The sequence below is a fragment of the Loxodonta africana genome, chromosome 1, assembly GCF_030014295.1.
Source record: "Loxodonta africana isolate mLoxAfr1 chromosome 1, mLoxAfr1.hap2, whole genome shotgun sequence".
Lineage (NCBI taxonomy): Eukaryota > Metazoa > Chordata > Mammalia > Proboscidea > Elephantidae > Loxodonta > Loxodonta africana.
Window position 1 is genome coordinate 97,443,120 of NC_087342.1, and position 20,815 is coordinate 97,463,934.

The 20,815-nt window shown below is 44.0% G+C and overlaps 1 pseudogene; it reads left to right on the forward strand.

Annotated features, from left to right (window-relative positions):
* The first annotated feature begins 9,889 nt into the window (after positions 1-9,889).
* Positions 9,890-17,877, forward strand: LOC135232844 (HLA class II histocompatibility antigen, DR alpha chain-like; annotated as a pseudogene).
* Positions 17,878-20,815: the final 2,938 nt, after the last annotated feature.

Sequence of the window (20,815 nt, forward strand, 5' to 3'; positions counted from 1 at the left end):
ACGATGCCAGCAGGACTCCAATTTTTCACCTCTGTGAAGGCAAGCATTCTTCAGCGCTTTCCAGCCCAAACATCCACCCCAAGAGTGATGATGCCTTCCCCTGATATCCCCATGCTCTAACATCTATTGGCCTTATCTCTCTATTACTCCTTCTTGTATCTATTTTCCCTCCATTTCCTACCACCATTTTGCACCATGCAATGTACCTGGAATAGACTCCATAGAATCCTTTCTCTGCCATGGAATCTTCTGAACATTTCACAAGGTCATCTCTTGTAAACTTACTGCTTGACATTTCTCCAAACTGATTTTTTTCTGAATATTATAAACTATTGGGTGGGTCTTAGGTGGAGTTTTCAGTGTGTGATCCAGTTCTTCCCAGAGGCTGAAATATATGTAATTTTTCCATCCTGAAATGTCTGAATGTTGAATATATATTATAAGCTTTGGAATTAGTCATAAATATCCACTTTCGTTAGGGCTCGGTATACTTCTGAGTATCTATAGGCAAACCAGTTGCTGTAGTCCAGTCTGAGCACAGAGCTGGCACACATCCTTACTATGAAAGAGGAGGTGGGGCCATCTAGGCCCTAGCCACAGGCTCAGGTCTGAGCAGGGCTACCAGGGAGGCAGAGAGGCCCTGACAATTCACCATCTCTGGAAAGGACTCTCAGGCTACTGGAAGTCCTGTAGGAGCCCTGGTGATGCACTGGTTATAGCGCTCATCCGCTAACCCAAAGGTCAGCGTATCAAACCCACCAGCCACTTCATGGGAGAAATGCATGGCACTCTGCTTCCATAAAGATTTCAGCCTTGGAAACCCTATGGGGTAGTTCTGTGCAATCCTGTAGGGTCAGTATGAGTCAGAATCAGCTCGACGGCGATGGGTTTGGTTTGGGGAGTCCTGTATGGGCAAGGCTGCCTGGTGCTCCAACGCAGCCCCTTCTACCTTGAACTTTTTTCAAGGGACTTGACATTTCTGAAGGGGACTTGTGATGGGCAGGCTATTGGTACAGGGGGAAGTGGCTCTGTGATTGCAGGAGCACAATGACATACACTCACCACAAGATGGCGAGAAACCCATTCACCTGGGGAGGACACCAGCCAGGCCTAAGGGGAATACAAGTTACTTGGGAATAATACAAAGATTTAACAAAAACCTTTTTTCCCCTCAGTACTCGGTATAAGCTAAGTTCCTTACATATTTCATTTCGTTTCTAGGTGCCATTAGTCTCTTCAGAAGGTGAAGAAATGGAGGTGGTGCAGCTAGTAACTGGCAGCACTAGGATTTGAACCCAGTCAGTCTGACTCCAGAGCCCCAGTGGGCAGTGGTTAAAGCGCTCAGCTGCTGACCAAAAGGTCTTCTACTGGAACCCACCACCCTCTCAGTGCTACAGGGGAGAAAGATGTGGCAGTCAGCTTCCGTGAAGATTTACACCCTTGGGAACCCTATGAAGCACTTCTACTCTGTCCTACAGGGTCTCTTGGAGTCAGAATACGCACCACAGGGAGTTTGGTTTCTTTTCAGTTTGGCTCCAGATTAGTCTCTTAACTCCTGAGGTCACAGAAGATCAGAGCTGCAAGGCCCTGTGGAAATCCAGTCCTGTGGTTCCTAAACCTGTCTGACTCTACAAATCACCTGAGGCTCTTTTAAGGACAATTCCAAATTCCCAGTCCCCAGGTCGGGCACGAAATTAGAATCTCCCAGGAAAAGAGACCTGGAAATGTATGTGGTTAACAATAGCCCCTGTTTTGAAAACATAGATCTGCTCCCGGAGCCAGAGGGAGACTTCCTCAAGGTCACAGAGCGAAACCCACCAAACTCTGAATGCCTTCTGATCTAGAAGCCAGGCCTCAAAAGGAAGATGAGCCAGTGCCTGCCCAGGCCTGGAGGGTGGTAGCAGCAAGGAGGGAGATGTGTCTTTCTTCATCTTTTGAATGACTTTGAGAATACATATTGTATGGTATTTGATTAATATCGCCAATTCCCCCCCAAGACAGAGTTATACTCATAATTTATGAATATAATTTTTCCCAGTGACTGCCAAATTTGGGTTTCATTATTTTCCTTATTTTGTCTATTTAATAGGTTTTTTTTTTAATTTGATAGATGTTTAAGTTTGCCTTAAAATTTATAAGATCAGAGTTGTTGCCATGTTTGAGCCCACTGTTAATCACATTGAGGGTCTTCATCTTTTTCTCTAACCTCTATTTTACCAAGCCTGATGTCCTTCTCCAGGGACTGGTCCCTCCTGATAACATGTCTAAAATAAGTGAGACAAATTCTTGCCATCCTTGCTTCTAATGAGCATTCTGACAGTACTTCATCTAAGACAGATTTGTCATTCTTCTGACAGTCCACAGTATATTCAACATTCTTCGCCAATACCATAGTTCAAAGGGGTCAGTTCTTCTTCAGCTTCATTGTTCAGCTTTCACAGACATGTGAGGCAATTGAAAACACCATGGCCTTAGTCAGGTGCATCTTCTCCCTCAAAGTAAGATTTCTGTTCTTTACACTTTCAAGAAGCCTGAGATTTCCCAATGAAATATGTCATTTGATTTCTTGACTGCTGTTTCCATGGGTGTTGATTGTGGATCAAGTAAAATGAAATCCTTGGCAACGTCACTCTTTTCTCCATGTATCATGATGTTGCTTTTCGGTCCAGTTGTGAGGATTTTTTTTGCTTATGTTGAGATGTAATCCACATTAAAGGCTGAAATCTTTGCTCTTCATCAGTAAGTGCTTCAAGCCCTCTTGGTCTTCAGCAAGCAAGGTTGTGTCATCTGGGTCACGCAGGTTGTCAATGAGTCTTCCTCCAATCCTGATGCCGCGTTCTTCTTCATAGAGCCCAGCTTCTCTGATTACTTCCTCAGCGTACAGATTGAATATGTATACTGAAAAGACACAACTCTGACACATACCTTTCTTGATTTTAAACCATGCAGTATCCCCTTTTTGTGTTTAAATGACTGCCTCTTGGTCTATGCACAGGTTCCACATGTACACAGTTAAGAGTTCTGAAATTTCCATTCTTCACAATATTATCCATAATTTGCTATGACTCACACAGTATAAAGCCTTTCCATTCCCAATTTACTATACCAAATAAAACAAATTCATGTTTACTGTTCTAGTAATTAGTAAAGCTACCAGGTCTATTTTCAAGGAAGAGAAAATAGCTCTTCTTTGAGCTTCTACCTGATCCTGTTTATTCAGCATAAGCTTTGTCCTCCTGCCTCAGTGGCAGAGGAAGGGAGAAATTCCAGGTTCTCAAATGGAGGCTCTTGAGGTACAGCTAGTTGCCATCAAGTCAATTCTGGCTCATAGTGACCCTATAGGACACTTTACAGAAGCCGACTGCCACATCTTTCTCCCCTGGAGCAACTGATGGGTTTGAACCACTGACCTTGCAGTTAGCAGCCAAAAGATCAACCATGTTTAACCACTGCACCACCAGGGCGCCTTGGTCTCAAGGGGGAGGGATGGAATTGGTACCTTTTTTATGTAAAAACAGCTGTTCATTTCAGACTCATATCTTTTTGCTGCGCCCCCTACTGGTCCTCCAGTAGCTGTGCCCATGTAATTCTAGGGTCACTCCCCTTGAGATGGGACAAAAATAGTTAGGAGAGGCTGGGCACAGACTTCTCCCTTTCCTGGCCCACCAAAAAGAGCCCCATAATTGCTGGTCCAATTTCTCCTTCACCCCTCCTCCCTACCTAAAGAAGACTGAGTTTCCCATGCAGGACAAGTGGCCAGGTTGAGCTGGGTGTGGAAGAGGAGAGTTTTTTGCTGGGAGATAGAAACTGAAATGTGAGGCCCAGAGCAGCTTCGGGGTAAGCGGGAGAAAGACAGGAAAAGACACGAAATTTTAATTAGTTTGCCTGTGAACTATGTATGTTGTTGTTGTTGTTAGGTGCCATCCACTCGGTTCCGACTCAGAGCGACCCTAGGCACAACGGAACAAAACAGTGCTCGGTCCTGCGCCATCCTTAAAATTGTTGTTATGCTTGAGCCCATTGTTGCACCCATTGTGTCAATCCACCTCCTTGAGGGTCTTCCTCTTTTCTGCTGACCCTGTACTTTACCAAGCATGATGGCCTTCTCCAGGGACTGATCCCTCCTGACAACATGTCCAAAGCATGTAAGATGCAGTCTCAATGTCCTTGCTTCTAAGGAGCATTCTGGTTGTACTTCTTCCAAGACATATTTGTTCTTTCTTTTGGCAGTCCATGGTATATTCAATATTCTTCGCCAGCACCAGAGTTCAAAGGCGTCAATTATTTATTGTCCGGCTTTCACAAGCATATGATGCACCTGAAAATACCATGGCTTGGGTCAGGCACACCTTAATCTGCAAGGTGACATTTTTGCTTTTCAACACTTTAAAGAGTTCCTTTGCAGCAGACTTGCCCAATGCAATGTGTCTTTTGATTTCTTGACTGCTGCTTCCATGGCTGTTGATTATGGATCCAAGTAAAATGAAATCCTTGACAACTTCAATCTTTCTTTGCTTTAATATGATGTTGCTTATTTGTCCAGTTGTGAGGATTTTTATTTTCTTTATGTTGAGGTGTAATCCATACTGAAGGCTGTGGTCTTTGATCTTCATTAGTAAGTGCTTCAAGTCCTCTTCACTTTCAGCAAGCAAGGCTGTGTCATCTGCATAATGCATGTTGTTAATGAGTCTTCCTCCAATCCTGATGCCCCGTTCTTCTTCGTATAGTCCCACTTCCCAGATTATTTGCTCAGCATACAGATCGAATAGATATGGTGAAAGGATACAAACCTGACACACACCTTTCCTGACTATAAACCACTCAGTATCCCCTTGTTCTGTCTGAACAGCTGCCTCTTGATCTATGTACAGGTTCCTCATGAGCACAATTAAGTCTTCTGGAATTCCCATTCTTCTCAATGTTATCCATAATTTGTTATGATCTATACAATCGAGTGCCTTTGTATAGTCAATAAATATATTTTTTTAATGTCCTTCAGGTATTCTCTCCTTTCAGCCAGGATCCGTCTGATATCAGCAATGATATCCCTGGTTCCACGTCCTCTTCTGAATCCAGCCTTAATTTCTGACAGTTCCCTGTCAATATACTGCTGCAGCCAGTTTTGAAAGACCTTCAGCCAAATTTGGCTTGTGAGTGATATTAAAGATGTTGTTGGATAAGTTCCACATTTGGTTGGATCACCTTTCTTGGGAATAGGCATAAATATGGATCTCTTCCAGTCAGTTGGCCAGGAAGCTGTCTTCCATATTTCTGGGCATAGATGAGTGAGCACCTCCAGTGCTGCATCCCTTTGTTGAAACATCTCAGTTAATATTCTGTCAATCCCTGGAGCCTTGTTTTCCACCAGTGCCTTCAGTGGACTTCTTTCTTAAGTAGCATCAGTTCCTGATCATATGCTAACTGTTGAAATGGTTGAAAGTCCACCAATTCTTTTTCATATAATGACTCTGTGTATTCCTTCCATCTTGTTTTGATGCTTCCTGCACTGTTTAATATTTTCCCCATAGAATCCTTCACTATTGCAACTGGGGGGATCATCTTCCGGCACTATATCAGACAATGTTCCACCGCTATTCATAAGGTTTTCGCTGGCTAACTCTTTTCAAAAGTAGACTGCTGGGTCCTTCTTCATAGTCTGTCTTAGTCTGGAAGCTCAGCTGATACCTGTCCTCCATGGGTGACCCTGCTGGTATCTGAATACCGCTGACATTGCTTCCAGCATCACAGCAACACGCAGCCCCCACAATACAACCAACTGACAGACAAGTGGGGGTGAACTATGCGTAACAATCTCTTTAAACTCCTTTGAGTGACATGAATAAAGAATGAAATTCTTTTTTAATTACTTTAGTTTATTGAGCAGCATTTCTGGAATCAGATACTATTCTTAGACTGAATCACATGGCACTGAGCTTTATTAGGTTACACTCTTATTAATGTAGACTTGGACATGTGGCTCTGGAGCCCCTAACACCCTGGTGTCTTGGTTCCCTGACATCCTTGTCACCCAATGCCGTGGTCACACCCTGCATGCTTTCATCACCTGAAACCGCTCCACCTGAGATGACAAGTCAGGCATCCCACTCTCTGATGACAGTCTCTTCCCTGTGTGCCTTACATACTCACCTACACAACACTCTCCTTTCCCTCCTTTGAGACTTCCAGCCCATCGGTCCCAATTCTTCTACTCAAGCATCTTTCCCCCTTTCTTTTGGTAGGGGAACCCATGTTTTCCTTTAGGGTTTATTCATTTTTTCCCCACGTGGATAATCCTTGTGATTCTATTTCGGCTGATTCCACCCTCCCCAACTCCAGGGCCAGGCCCATGACCCACATCTGGACAATCATCGTATTTCAAGCTTCTGGCCACAGCAATTGGTCAGGGATGGGTGCAGCTCCTGAGAGAGCCAACCTTACAAATGTTGCTGAGACTCCAGAGAAGGAGATGTTTTCTTTTGGTCAGATGACTCAGCCAAAAGGACATACGCCTGACCTCGCTGGGGCCTGTCCTGGGAGGAATGCCTGCAGGATGAGAAAAGCTGAGCATAGAGACAAAGAGAGGCAGATTCCTAATGATCTTGATGTAGCACCTGGATCCAGCCATTCCTGAAACTATTCTCTAGATTTATCAAATAGATGACTCACTCTGAGATATGCGAGTCTGGGTTGGCCTCTGTTGTTTGAAACTGACATGACTCATACACTGTCCCTCTACAGCACTAGAGCAAGACCCCCTAAACATGGTTGTTCAACAGAGTCACGTGGAAAGATTTTTCCCTTAAAATCTTTATGTGAAATGTAACCCATACAGAACAAAATGTGTACAACTTAATGCATTAGTATAAAGCAATCACTCCTGTAATCCTATCTGGGTCAAGAAAGAGAACATTGCCAGGCTCCAAAAGCCCCCCACCTGCTCCTCTCCTGGCACAAGCCCCAGACCCCCTTTAAAGGGAACCACCACACTGACCTTTATTGTAGTCACTTCCTTGCTTTTCTAGATAATTTCAACCTAAGTGTGCTTCCCTGAACACTATGGTTTAATTTTGCCTCTTGTGGAGTTTAGGAGTTCTGTGGTGCAGCAGTTAAGCGCTCAGCTGCTAACCAAAAAGTCAGAGGTCTGAAGCCACCAGCTGCTCCATGGGAGAAAGATGTGGCAGTCTGCTTCCGTCAAGATTTCAGCCTAGAAAACCCTGTGCGGCTACTCTACTTTGTCCTATAGAGTCGCTGTGAATCGGAATTGACTCGAAGGCAGTGGGTTTTTTATGGAGATTTATGAAATGAAACTATGTATTAATCTCGTTGTTGTTGTTAGTTGCCATGGGGTAGGCTCCATCCCTTGGGGACCTTGTGTGTAACAGAAAGCAACATGGCCCAGCCCTGCCCATCTTCGTGACTGTTGGTGTGTTGGATAATGGATGTTTGCAGCTGGTCTCATTTTCAGTTGTTCCATATCAGCAAATAACACAAAAGCCCGTGAATGATAGAAAGTCTTGAAGCCTTTACTCCGTCTTTGTCTTTAAGGTCAAGGTGACTTTAAGGAGTGAGCTGTTCACCAGTCATATTCTGGTGATTTCCAACCTGAGGGTCTCCTCTCCCAGCACTGTGTCGGACAATGTCCTGTTGTTGTTCATAAACTTCTCAGTGGCTGATTTTCGGAAGTAGATCACCAGGCCTTTCTTCCTGGTCTCTCTTAGTCTGGAGGCTCCACGGAAACCTGTCCACCATGGGTGACCCTGCTGGTATTTGAAGTACAGGTGGCATAGGTTCCAACATCTCAGAGACTTGCAGGTCACCACACTATGACAAAGTGACAGACAGGTGGCTACTAATCTCAACGAAGCCAAATTTGTCAGCATTTTCATTCCTAGTTGGTACTTTTGTGTCATGAAAAGAAATCTTTCACTACTCTGAGGCTTTCATTCTACATTTTTTCTTTCACCCCATCCCTGGATGGCACAGACTGTCACCTGCTGACCTACTAACTGAAAGGTTACAGAGTGTGGTCCACCCAGAGGCGCCTCAAATAAAGACCTGACAACCTGCTGCTGAAAAATCAGCCCCTAAAAACCCTGTGGAGCCCAGTTCTACTCGGACACACTCGCGGTCGCCTTGAGTCAGAATCCATTCAACAGCAGCCGGTACTTATGTCTTTGTTCTCACAGCTCTGGCTTTCTGGTCTTTGTTATAAACGGTCTTTCTGAATATATGTTTGTATTTCCTGAATATTGGTTACATTTGTGTGTTCAAACCATCGGGAATTGACTTTTTATGTGGTCATGGTAAGACGCAGGGGCCCTGGTGGTACAGAGTGAAGAGCCTGGCTGCTATCCAAAAGGTCAGCAGTTCAAATCCACCTGCCACTCCTTGGAAAGGCTTTGTGTGGGACACTTCTACTCTGTCCTATAGGGTCACTATGGGTCAGAACCTAGTGGATGGCAATGGATTTGGTTTTTGGGTTTTTTGGTAAGAGGTTGGGGGTTCTCACTGAATTGGAATTCCACTGTTGTTGTACATAAAATATATGTTGGGATCTGTTCTGTACTCTATTCTGTCTCACCAACTTCATCATTTTCTTGAACATTGGTGGACAGGTGTTGGCAGGAGTCAGAGTTCTGGATAGACCCGCCCCTCCCCGTGTCATTGGCCAGACTTGAAGGGCTGGTGGCCCAGATTAAGGCAGGCTTCTAGCAAGGCCTTCCTAGTACAGAGATGGGATTGTTGCTTTTCTCCCTAACAGCCTTCCAGCCACTCACGGTTCCCAACTCTGCTGCCCGCCAGCAGGACTAATCCCATTAGATCCTTTAATCTGTTTTTTCAGTCCCCACAAGAGTCACGGACCCCCAGGTCAGCCCTCTTCCCTGCATCTAATCCGCATCTGGCCCTGTTTCCCCTTCTCTGATCCCATCTCCCACCCCTCCCGAGAACTCAGCCTCCTAGAACTCCACTGTGCTGCCTAGAACTCAGGGATGGGGGGAAAAAACCTAGTTGCTATTGAGTAGATTCCAACTCACGGCAACCCCGTGTGTGTCAGAGTAGAACTGTGCTCCGTAGGGTTTTCAGTGGCTGACTATTTGGAAGCAGATCACCAGGCCTTTCTTCTGAGGTACCTCTAGGTGAACTTCAGCCTGCAGCCTTTCAGTTCGCAGATGAGCCCATTAACCATTGCAGCACCCCAGGACCCAGGCATGGGAGGGGCCCCAGAATGTGCTGTCTTTGAACATTTCCTTCGCCTTCTAGCTCTTCTGGAAGCCTGGCTCTCCCCAAGGACACTGCTTCCTCTCCCACTACTGCAAGTGGTGGCTGTTTTCCCCCCTCGCTCTCCTGCCACAGGCCAGGAAGGGGGTCAGTGACCTCCTTACTCCTCATTATCTCTTCCAGAATATCGTCTTTCCTCTCCCCCCAAAACCCCCAGCTTTGAGTTACCTGCTATTTGACAATACCATTGTCGCAGACATTTAAGGACCTCAGGCCCCTGAGTGGTGCAAATTGTTTGCACTCATCTACTAACCTAAAGGTTACTGGTTTGAACCCAACCACTCACACTGTGGAAGAAAGGCCTGGCTCTCTGCTGCTGTAAAGGTTACAGCCAAGAAAACCCTATGGAGCAACTCTATTCTTTAACACGTGGCATCGCCATGAGTCGGAATAACTTGACGGCAATGAGTTTAGTCTTTAATTGGGTCACTCCTCATTCCTTCAGGATTATAGCACCTGACTCACCACCATTTTCACTAGCACCACTCTTGCCATAATTGTCGATGCTGTCAGTGTCACATAGATGTTCCTTCCCACGCCCTGGCTCCTCAGTCCCCTGACTGCTCTCCTCCGGTGATCCTGCACTTCACTTTACATCAGGTATGACGTCATGATCAGGTACAACTTCATGGTCAGATATGACCTCATGGTCAGGTATGACCTCATGGTCGGGTATGACCTCATGGTCGGGTATGACCTCATGGTCGGGTATGACCTCATGGGCAGGTATGACCTCGTGGTCATTTTCATGCAGTAGAAGTCATCTTCATCTGGTAGCTCAACTGGAGGTGGATGACCTAAGATAGTTGGCTAGTTGGTGCTGACCATCAGTTGGGCCTGGCTGTCCATGTGCTCTCTATCCTCAAGGAAGTTAGCCCAGGCTGTCTCAGGGCAGCGAGAGAGAGAATGGAAGCCTCAGACCTCTGGAGCCTTGGGCTCACACCTCCCACAAATCCACTTCTGCCCTAATCTATTGGTCACAGCATGTCACATGACAACTGAGGTTTAAGGAGTTGAGAAATAAACTCCACCTCTTGATGCGAGGAACAGTAGTCACACTGCAAAGGGGTGTGCATTCAGGGATGGGAGGAATTTGTGGACATTTTTTTTTTTTTTTGCAGTCTACTGCAGTGTGCTAGCTTGTAGGAATTTACATGATTGAGTGGCTAAAACTTGGGCTCAGTAATGGCCTACATGCTGTGGAGAACAGTTTGGTGGTTCCTCAAACAGATAAACACAGAATTACCATTTGACCCAGCAATTCCACTCCTACGTGTTTACCCAGAAAATTGAAGCAGGGACTCAAACAGGTACTTATACACCAGTGTCCACTGCAGCATTACTCCTAACAGCCAAGCCTCCATCACCAGGGCAAAGGATAAACAAAATGGAGTACATAGAAAGAATAGAGCATTATTCAGCCATAAAAATGAAGGTCTGATGCGTGGTGCTATATGGACGAATGTTGAAAATATTATGGTGACTGACAAAAGTCAGTCACAAAAAAACAAATATTGTATGATCTGATTTTTATAAAATATCTAGAATGGGCAAATGCGTAGAGACAAAGTTGGTTAGTGGTTACGAGCGTCTGGGGGAGGGGAAATGGGGACTTACTGCTTAAGGGAAACTGAGTTTTTGTTTGAGGTGATGAAAAGCTTTTGGAGATAGTGGTGATGGTTGCAGTCACATGGTGACAGCAATTAATGTCACTTAATTGTACACTTGAAATGGTTAAAATGACACATTTTTGATATATGTATTTTACTACAGTAAAAAAGAAGAAAGAAATAGATTCCATCTCTTGATGGGAAGAGCAGTAAAATCAAAGGGGTGCACACACAGGGATGGGAAGAATTGCTAGGTTAGTTTTTTTTTCGCAATCTACTGCACTATGTTAGCCTGTGATGCTGGTACAGGGGTTAGCAACTTGCCTCGTTGATTGACTAAAACTTGGATTCAGCAATGACCTACAGTCAGAGAGGTAGAGATGCTAGAACTCCCTGGTATAACATAGAAGAAAGGGTCCAAACACTGAGGACGGTAGAAACTTTGAAGTGAATATATTAAATGTGATCTGGCCATCCGCTCCAAATTACACACCCTGACAAGTCCCTAAAGACATAGCCAACCTTAGTGAGGGGAGAACCAGTGTCCTCGAGAAGCTTTGTACTGGCTGTTTCCATTGGCCTGGGGTCAAGGTGGGAGAGCCACCAGTGAGATGGGTCCTATGCATTCTGGAAATGTTAGAATCCTGGAGTTGTTGGGTGCTGTCAAGTTGAGTCCTACTCCTAGTGACCCCATGTGACAGAGTGGAATTGCCCCATAGTGTTTTCTTGGCTGTGATCTTCACGGAAGCAGATCACCAAGACCTTCTCCCGTGGAGCGGCTGGGTGGGTTCCAAACGCCAACTTTCCAGTTAACAGCTGAGCTCTTAACCATGGTGCCATCAGGACTCCTTGGAATCCTGGAGTGGCAGAGGCCAAGTGTCAGCATTTACCCCCAAAGACATAATGGGCATTGGGGAATTGTAATCAGAAAAAGCCTACGAAATGTTTTAATCTACAGGGATTTTGATGGTGGCTAATGAATGATTAGAACACTGGAGGCAAAGTGGTCAAGAGGTACAGATGCTAACCAAAAGGTCGGCATTGCAAATCCACTAGGTGTTCCTTGGAAACCCTATGTGACAGCTCTACTCTGTCCTATAGGGTCGCTATGAGTTCAAATTGACTCGACAGCAACAGAGTTTTTTTTTTTTTAAATAATGCACCATGGTGATCCTAGAAATAAAATAGATGGACAACCTACTAAAATATTACTTGATTCTTTAAGACCACCAGTGTAAAAACTCGCAAAAAGAAACACTCTCTGATGGTTATGGGGTGGGGGGTGTGGGATGGAAAAACTCTTAATAGACAATAGATAAGTGGCAACTTTGGTGAAAGGTAAGGCAGTACACAATACTGGAGAAGCCACCACAAACTATACAAGGCAAGGTCATGGTAGCTCCATAGACACATCCAAACTCCCTGAGGGACCAAATTGCTGGGCTGAGGGCTGCAGGGACCATGGTCTCAGGGAAAATCTAACCCAATTGACATAACATGGCTTAGAAAGAAAATGCTCTATATATTACTTTGGTGAGTAGCATCTGGGGCCTTAAAAGCTTGTGAACGGCCATCTAGGATATGCCACTGGTCTCAGCCCTTCAGGAGCAAGGATAAATGAAGAAAATTAGAGACACAAGGGAAAGATTAGTACAAAGGACTAAAGGACCACATGGTACCACAGCCTCCACCAGACTAAGTCCAGCACAACTAGATAGTGCCCAGCTACAACCACTGACTGCTCTGACGGGGATCACAATAGAGGGTCCTGGACAGAGCTGCAGAAAAATGCAGAACAAAATTATAACTCAAAAGACCAGGCTTGCTGGCCTGATACAGAGGCTGGAGAAACCCTGACAGCATGGCCCCTGGACACCCTTTCAGCTCAGAAAACAGGTCACTCCTGAGGTTCATCCTTCAGCCAAAGATTGAACAGGCCCATGGAACGAAACAAGACTAAAGGGGCACACCAGCCCTGGGGCAAGGACTGAAAGGCAGGAAGGAACAGGAAAGCTGGTAATAGGGAACCCAGGGTTGAGAAAAGACAGTGTAAAATGTCATGAGGTTTTTTAACCAATGTCATACAACAATGTGTGTAGTAACTGTTTGATGAGAAACTAGTTTATTCTATAAACCTTCATCTAAAATTCAATTTTTTAAAAAAGAAAAAAATAAAGTAAATAAAATATGACTTGGTCTGTAGAACAGAAAAGCTTCAGATCTGGTAGCCAGACCCCCGAGGTAGTTGCCACAAAAGCTGTTGCAGCCTCTCACCCAGTTTCTGGGCCTAAGTTCATTCACAGACCCAGAGCCCCTTTGACTGAATCAAGACCAGGTTTCCCTTGAGGCAGGACCTTGCAAAATTTCATGAACAAGTCCTGTTAACTTTCTGTTGAGCTTTCCTTAAAGGACCCCGCAGGCATTTATTAGGGTAAGGGAAAGGGACATTCTCAGGCTTTTCGGAGATTACTAGATACTGGGTTTTAATTGTCATTCATTCATTTATGATTGTGGAAAATATACGGTAACAAACCATTTTCCATTGCAACAATCTTCACAGGTACAATCAAGTGACATTAAGTATGTTCACCATGTTAGTCAACCATCATCATCCCCAAATATTTCCATCACCCTTAACAGAAGCTCAATGTCCCCTAAGTGTTGTATCTTCCTTTCCCCCTCCCTCCATCCTGCCCCTGGTAATCACTAATAAACTTTGATGTCTACACATTTGCCTGTTCTAGATATTTCCTATAAGTGGGATAATACAATGTTTGTCCTTTTGCGACTGATTATCTCCCTCAGCATAATCTTTTCAAGGTTCATGCATGTCATGGTGAGTATCAACTTCCTTTCTCTTTATGGCGGAGTACTATTCCACTGTATGTGTGTACCACATTTGGTTCATCCATTCGTCTGTTGGTGGACATTTAGACTGTTTCCACCTTTTGGCTATTGTGACTACTGCTGCAATGAACATGGTTTTACAAACATCTGCTTGCATTCCTGCTGTTAATTCTTTGGGGCATATGCCCACGAGTGGGATTGCTGGATCACATGTGCAAAAACGGCACGGTGGTGGGGGCGTGTGACCTCCTCCAAAGTCACAGGGGGAAGGAGAATCGTTATCAGCACCAACAGCCCAGGGCTGACTCCTATGAGGTGGAGGCCAGACACTCCCTCCTTCTAAACTTTTTACACTTCTGACACCAACCTTCCCTCCCAAGGCTCTCTCTACTTCCATGCTGGGTTCAGTAACCCCTTGCAATGGCCGCTCAGAACTAACAAACTGTACTTACAGTTAAGTGGATTATTAGGAAAGAAGAGGTTACACTCCTGGTTCAGAAACACTCAGGATACAGTTCTTTGATCAGCACGGTCTCTTTCCAGCTGTGCCACAGACAGGTTTCTCTCTGGCCTTCAGCCCCTACATCTTAGACCTCTTGGGCTGACTCAGCCTTTGCCCTTCTCAGGCAAGTGTTACAAAGGTCTTTTAGCTCTGCCAATAAGTGCCTGGAGGCACCTTGGAAGAAAGGCCTGCAATCTACTTCCGAAGGTCACAACATTTGAAAGCCCTGTGGGGGACAGCTCTATTCTGACACACAGGGCTTCCATGAGTTGGAATTCACTTGATGGTAATTTCTTTTGGCATGTGAATTCTGCCAACATATTGTGAGCACAGACATTGTATTGAAGAGCACTAGAAAGGAAGGTCAACAAAGAGCAACAATGAAGCCAAGAGAGACTGAGAGCAAAGGAATGCTGATGTCACTTGCACCGAATTACTCCTTCCTACAACAGTGATGTTGGAGCCTTGGTGGTGCAGCTGTTAAGAGCTGCATTGCTAACCAAAAGGTCAGCAGTCCAAATCAACCTGGTGCTCCCTAGAAATCCTCTGGGGCAGTTCTACCCTGTCCTATACGTTCGCTATGAGTCGGAATTCACTAGATCTCATTATTTTTCATTTTGGTTTGTATTATGACAGTGATAATCCACCCTACAGTGGCTCTTACAGTGATCCGAAGTCACAGTTATGTAGTGATATTTTCCAGAGAGTAGAAAAATGAATAAGGAATTGAGGAATCTGATTTTTTTTCTCTGCCATCTGCACAACAAACATCTGTGTTATTGAGAAGAGGTGTTGTGAAGAAGTATTCTTCATCCAGAGTGACTCCCACAGAAGGTCACATGAACACTGGAAATAATCAAAGTAGTGTCCCAGCCTTTACACCCATGGTGGCAAATGTAGTTTCCATTGCCCAGAAAGAGCAGCGTATGAGGACGCTCACCTGGAAAGATAGAGGCTCTTAGGGCGGAAAGGGAAGCTAGAATATTTGTGTGTGTGTGTTTGTGTGTGGGTTTAGAGTTACCAATGTTAAATTAATCCCTAGGTTTATTAATATACAGTCAAACCTTAAAAAACCTCATGTGTTTCTGAAGACAGAGTACAGAAACAATCCCCATCCCACGTACACACACCATACAGCATGCATACTCTCCAAGTGTAGTTTTCCATTTTCAGGTAGATTATCCCCTTGGTGTTGATTATTCTCAGTATCAACCATATAGAATACAGTAGGTCCAATAACGATAGTCCCAATCTAAGGAGCATCAAGATACAAAAGTGCATTGCTAAGGTCAATGGAAACATAATGCTTCTCATAGATGTGTCTGTGGTGTGGTGTAGACCTAGATAAATGGGTGATCTACAACACCACAAGGTCTTGATCTTAGCTTTCTGGGTGTTCCAGGCTCCAGTTGTATTTTTCTGAGATACAAAGCAGCCTCCAACTGTAAATAGTCAACAGTGCTTGCTGTAGACCTGATATATACTAGTAATTTACTTACCTTGTCTCATTTAACCTTCACAACACACCTATGGAGGAAGTAAAACCACAACAGAAGTATCATTAGAAAACTATCCACGAATAGGTAGAATATTTTGCTTAAGATTGCTCAGCAAGTAAGTAGGTGAGTAAGAATTCCAGATTTCACTTGATTCCAAAACTCAGAACTCAACCTTTTAACCAGTGTTTCCCTCTTTCTAAATGGTGTTTGCTTCTTAGAGTACAGTGTCCCCAGAAAGACATGCCAGGATCTCTGACCTATCCATGTATTTAAAGCCTCTGTAAAAGCTGTGAAAAGAGTGAAAGAACATTTCTCTTTTGGGGAACCATGCTGCATTTCTTAAAACGGCTTTATTTCTCAGCTAGTAACATGGAGCCAAAAAACAATTTCACAAGTCTCTGAGGTTTTTAGCCTTCATCACCTTCTCTGATTCTGTCCCCTTCTATGTCTTCTCCAGCTCTGTTCAACAAGCATATCCTTCACTCAGGCCTCAGCTTTCCAAGCTCACTCCTCAGTTCCACTGGGCCCTAAACCTCTCCATCACCTCCTGCCCACATGTACGTGTCTCATGTCCTGGGTTCTTCTTCATCTCTCTCTCCTCATTCTCACCCTAACTCCCTTTCTTGCCATTTCAGAAGAGCCCGTGACCATCCAGGCCGAGTTCTATCTGAGCCCCAATCAGGTGAGTTTATGCTTGACTTTGATGGTGATGAGATTTTCCATGTGAATATGGAAAAGAAGGAGACAGGCTGGTGGCTTAAAGAATTTGAACATTTTGCCAGCTTTGAGGCTCAGAGTGCACTGGGCCAATATAGCTGTGGACAAAGCCAACCTGGATGTCATGATGAAACGCTCCAACCACACACCGAACATCAGTGGTACCTCTCTCTGCTGCTTTCCTAGGCATGGGATCTGTAGCTTTAAAATAAATGCGTCACCTCTTTATGTCATTATTCTGACTGACTTTTCCCGTGGAGTTACAAGTGGACACGTGGGGTCGCCATGAGTTGGAATTGAATTGATGGCAACTAACAACAACAACAAACTTGTCATAAGCCAGCCCAGCATTACATGCCCAATGAGTTTGTTTCCTCCTTTATGTATGCATGTCTTGTCTCTGTCATGCACAGCCACTCACAAAAGTCACAACCCTGAATCCATGGGTTGTGGAAGGAGCCAGGAAGAAGGTCCTTGGATATCTTACACCTCAATTTTGGTTCAAGTTCCAGGGTGACAGGGTGAGAGATTGGTATCTGAGACCATGGCATAGAGTCCTCAGGACACAACTTCAACTGCTCTTTTAATGTACTTTGGACCACATTTCAAAGAGGGAGGGGAAGGGACAAGTCTCAGCATGCAAGCCTAATATCTGTCATGTGCCCAGTCCCCCAGAATCCCCAGAAGGGACACTGCTTTTGAACAGCCCTGCAGAATGTCTACAGCCCAACATCCTCATCTGTTTTGTCGACAAATTCTCTCCACCAATGCTCAATGTCACATGGCTTAAAAATGGAAAACCTGTTATCACAGGAGTTTCAGAGACAGTCTTCCTGCTCAGGCAAGACCACTTTTTCTCGAAGTTCTACCATCTCCCCTTCCCACCTTCAACAGAGGACTTCTGTGACTGCCAAGTGGATCAGTGGGGACTCGACAAGCCGCTCCTCAAGCACTGCGGTATGAACCATCCTTCAATCTCCTTTGTTTCATGGTTTCCTCAGATGATGCATCTGTCTGGTCCCTTGGGACCCAGAGTGCCATGACTGCTTTGTACCATTTGGTAAAATCCATATACCTTGTCTTCTGCCATTAATCAGATTCCTCACTCTTCTGCAATTCCTCGAATATGTCATTTTGTATTCCTCTTCTTTAATCTATTAATAACTATTGTCTTGACTAAGTAACTTACATTTGCTACTAAGTGCTTTCCCTCCCATCATTCATTACCCTGTGTTCCGTTTTATTTTTTCCAAGAGTTTGAAATGCCAAATTCCTCCCAGAGACAACAGAGAACCTGTTTACTAAAGCAGGCTGTCAGTTTGGCAGCATTTCCAGAGCTGGCTCTGTTGGCGTTAGCATAGATTCATTTCATGCAATAGAAATCTCACGGAGTCCAATGCCTGTTCTAGCTTCTGCAGTCTGACAAGTGGTGTTAGAAGCTCTAAAAGAAGGTAGCACGTGGCCTGTTCATTCATGCTCACCTGGACAGTATGGTACAGCAGTTCATGTCAGAGGAGTTATGTTTACTAGTGGTCTCTGATGATCTTAAGAGACTTTTCCGAAGTAAAAAACTTAAGGGAGGAGAAGAAGGAATCTGATGAAGAGAGCTCAAAAGAGTCATTTGAAATTCTTTAGTAGCTCTGTATGTCCTACTACAGGTTATGGGCTTTCTTAGAGAAGATCAATGAAGAGTTTTCTGCTTTTTTTTTTTTCCTGTTTTGAAATTTTATTATTATTTTTTTAATATTTATTGTGCTTTAAGTGAAAGTTTACAAATCAAGTCAGTCCCTCACACAAAAACTTATATACACCTTGCTACATACTCCCAATTGCTCTTCCCCTAATGAGACAGCCCGCTCTCTCCCTCCACTCTCTCTTTTAGGGTCCATTTTGCCAGCTTCTACTCCCCTCTACCCTCTCATCTCTCCTCCAGGCAGGAGATGTCAACAAAGTCTTAAGTGTTCACCTGATCCAAGAAGCTCACTCCTAACCAGAGTCCCTCTCCAACTCATCGTCCAGTCCAATCCCTGTCTGAATAGTTGGCTTTAAGAATGGTTCCTGTTATGGGCCAACAGAAGGTCTGGGGGCATGACCACTGGGGTCCTTCTAGTCTCAGTCAGACCATTAAGTCTGGTCTCTTTACAAGAATTTGGGGTCCGCATCCCACTGCTCTCCTGCTCCCTCAGGGGTTCTCTGTTAAGTTCCCTGTCAGGACAGTCATCGGTTGTAGCCAGGTACCATCTAGTTCTTCTGGTCTCAGGCTGATGTAGTCTCTGGTTTATGTGGCCCTTTCTGTCTCTTGGGATCATAATTACCTTGTGTCCTTGGTGTTCTTCCTATTCTCATTCAACCCAGGTGGGTTGAGACCAATTGATGCTTCTTAGATGGCCACTTGCTAGTGTTTCAGACCCCAGACAACACTCTCCAAAGTGGGATGCAGAATGTTTTCTTAATACATTTCATTATGCCAATTGACTTAGATGTCCCCTGAAACCATGGGGCCCAAACCCCTGCCCCTGCTACACTGGCCTTCAAAAAAAAAAAAGAAGCTTTCGGTTTATTCAGGAATCTTCTTTGTTTTTGGCTTAGTCCAGTTGTGCTGACCCTGCCTGTGTCGTGTGTTGTCTTTCCCGTAACCTACAGCAGTTCTTACCTACTATCTAATTAAAGGATACCCCTCTCCCACCCCCTTCCCTCCCCCCCTCATAACCATCAAAGAATTTTTTCTTCTCTGTTTAAACTATTTCTTGAGTTCTCATAAAAGTTGTGTTATACAATATTCGTCCTTTTGCAACTGACTAATTTCACTCACCATAATGCCTTCCAGTTTCCTCCATGTTATGAAATGTTTTCACAGATCCATCACTGTTCTTTATAGATGCGTAGTATTCCATTGTGTGAAGGTACCATAATTTATTTATCCATTCATCTGTTAATGGGCACCTTGGTTGCTTCCATCTTTTTGCTATTGTAAACAGTGCTGCAATAAATATGGGTGTGTATATATCTGTTTGTGTAAAGGGTCTTATTTGTCTAGGATATATTTCAATTTCTCTAGGATATATTTCAAGAAGTGGGATTGCTAGATCATATGGTAGTACTATTTCTAGCTTTTAAGGAAGTGCCATGTCAATTTCCAAAGTGGTTGTAACATTTTACATTCCCACCAGCAGTGTATAAGTGTTCCAGTCTCTCCATAACCTCTCCAACATTTATTATTTTGTGTTTTTTTGATTAACGGCTAGCCTTGTTGGAGTGGCATGGACTCTCATTGTAGTTTTGATTTGCGTTTCTCTAGTGGCTAATGATCGTGAGCATTTCCTCATGTATCTGTTAGCTACCTGAATGTCTTCTTTAGTGAAGTGTCTATTCATATCTTTTGCCCATTTTTAATTGGGTTGTTTGTCCTTTTCAATATCATGTAGATTTCAGAGATCTGGGGCTGGTCGGAAATATCATAGCTAAAAACTTTTTTCCAGTCCGTAGGTAATCTTTTTACTCTTTTGGTGACGTCCTTAGATGAGCATAGGTGTTTGATTTTTAGGAGCTCCCAGTTACCTAGTTTTTCTTCAGAATTGTTAGTAATGTTTTGTGTACAGTTTATGCCATGTATTAGGGCTCCTAACGTTGTCCCTATTTTTTCCTCCATGATCTTTATTGTTTTAGATTTTATGTTTAGGTCTTTGGTCCATTTTGAGCTTCTTCTTGTGCATGGAGTGAGGTATGGGTCTTGTTTCATTTTTTTGCAGATGGCTACCCAGTTATGCCAGCACCGTTTGTTAAAAAGACTGTCTTTTCCCCATTTAACAGTTTTGGGGCCTTTGTCAAATATCAACCGCTCATATGTGGATGGATTTATGATTGGAATCTCAGTTTTGTTCCATTGGTCTATGTATCTGTTGTTGTACCAGTACCAGGCTGTTTTGACTACTGTGGTGGCATAATAGGTTTTAAAATCAGTTAGAGTAAGGCCTCCCACTTTGTTCTTCTTTTTCAGTAATGCTATGTTTATCTGGGGCCTCTTTCCCTTGCATTTGAAGTTGGTGATTTGTTTCTCCGTCTTATTGAAAAATGTCATTGGAATTTGGATCGGAATTGCATTGAATCTATAGATCACTTTTTGTAGAACAGACATTTTTACAATGTTAAGTCTTCCTGTCCATGAGCAAGGTATGTTTTTCCACTTACGTAGGCCTCTTTTGGTTTTCTGCAGAAGAGTTTTGTAGTTTTCTTTGTGTAAATCTTTTACATCTCTGGTAAGATTTATTCCTAATATTTTATCTTCTTCCGGACTACTGTAAATGGTATGGATTTGGTGATTTCCTCTTCCATGTTCTTTTTGTTGGTGTAGAGGAATCCAA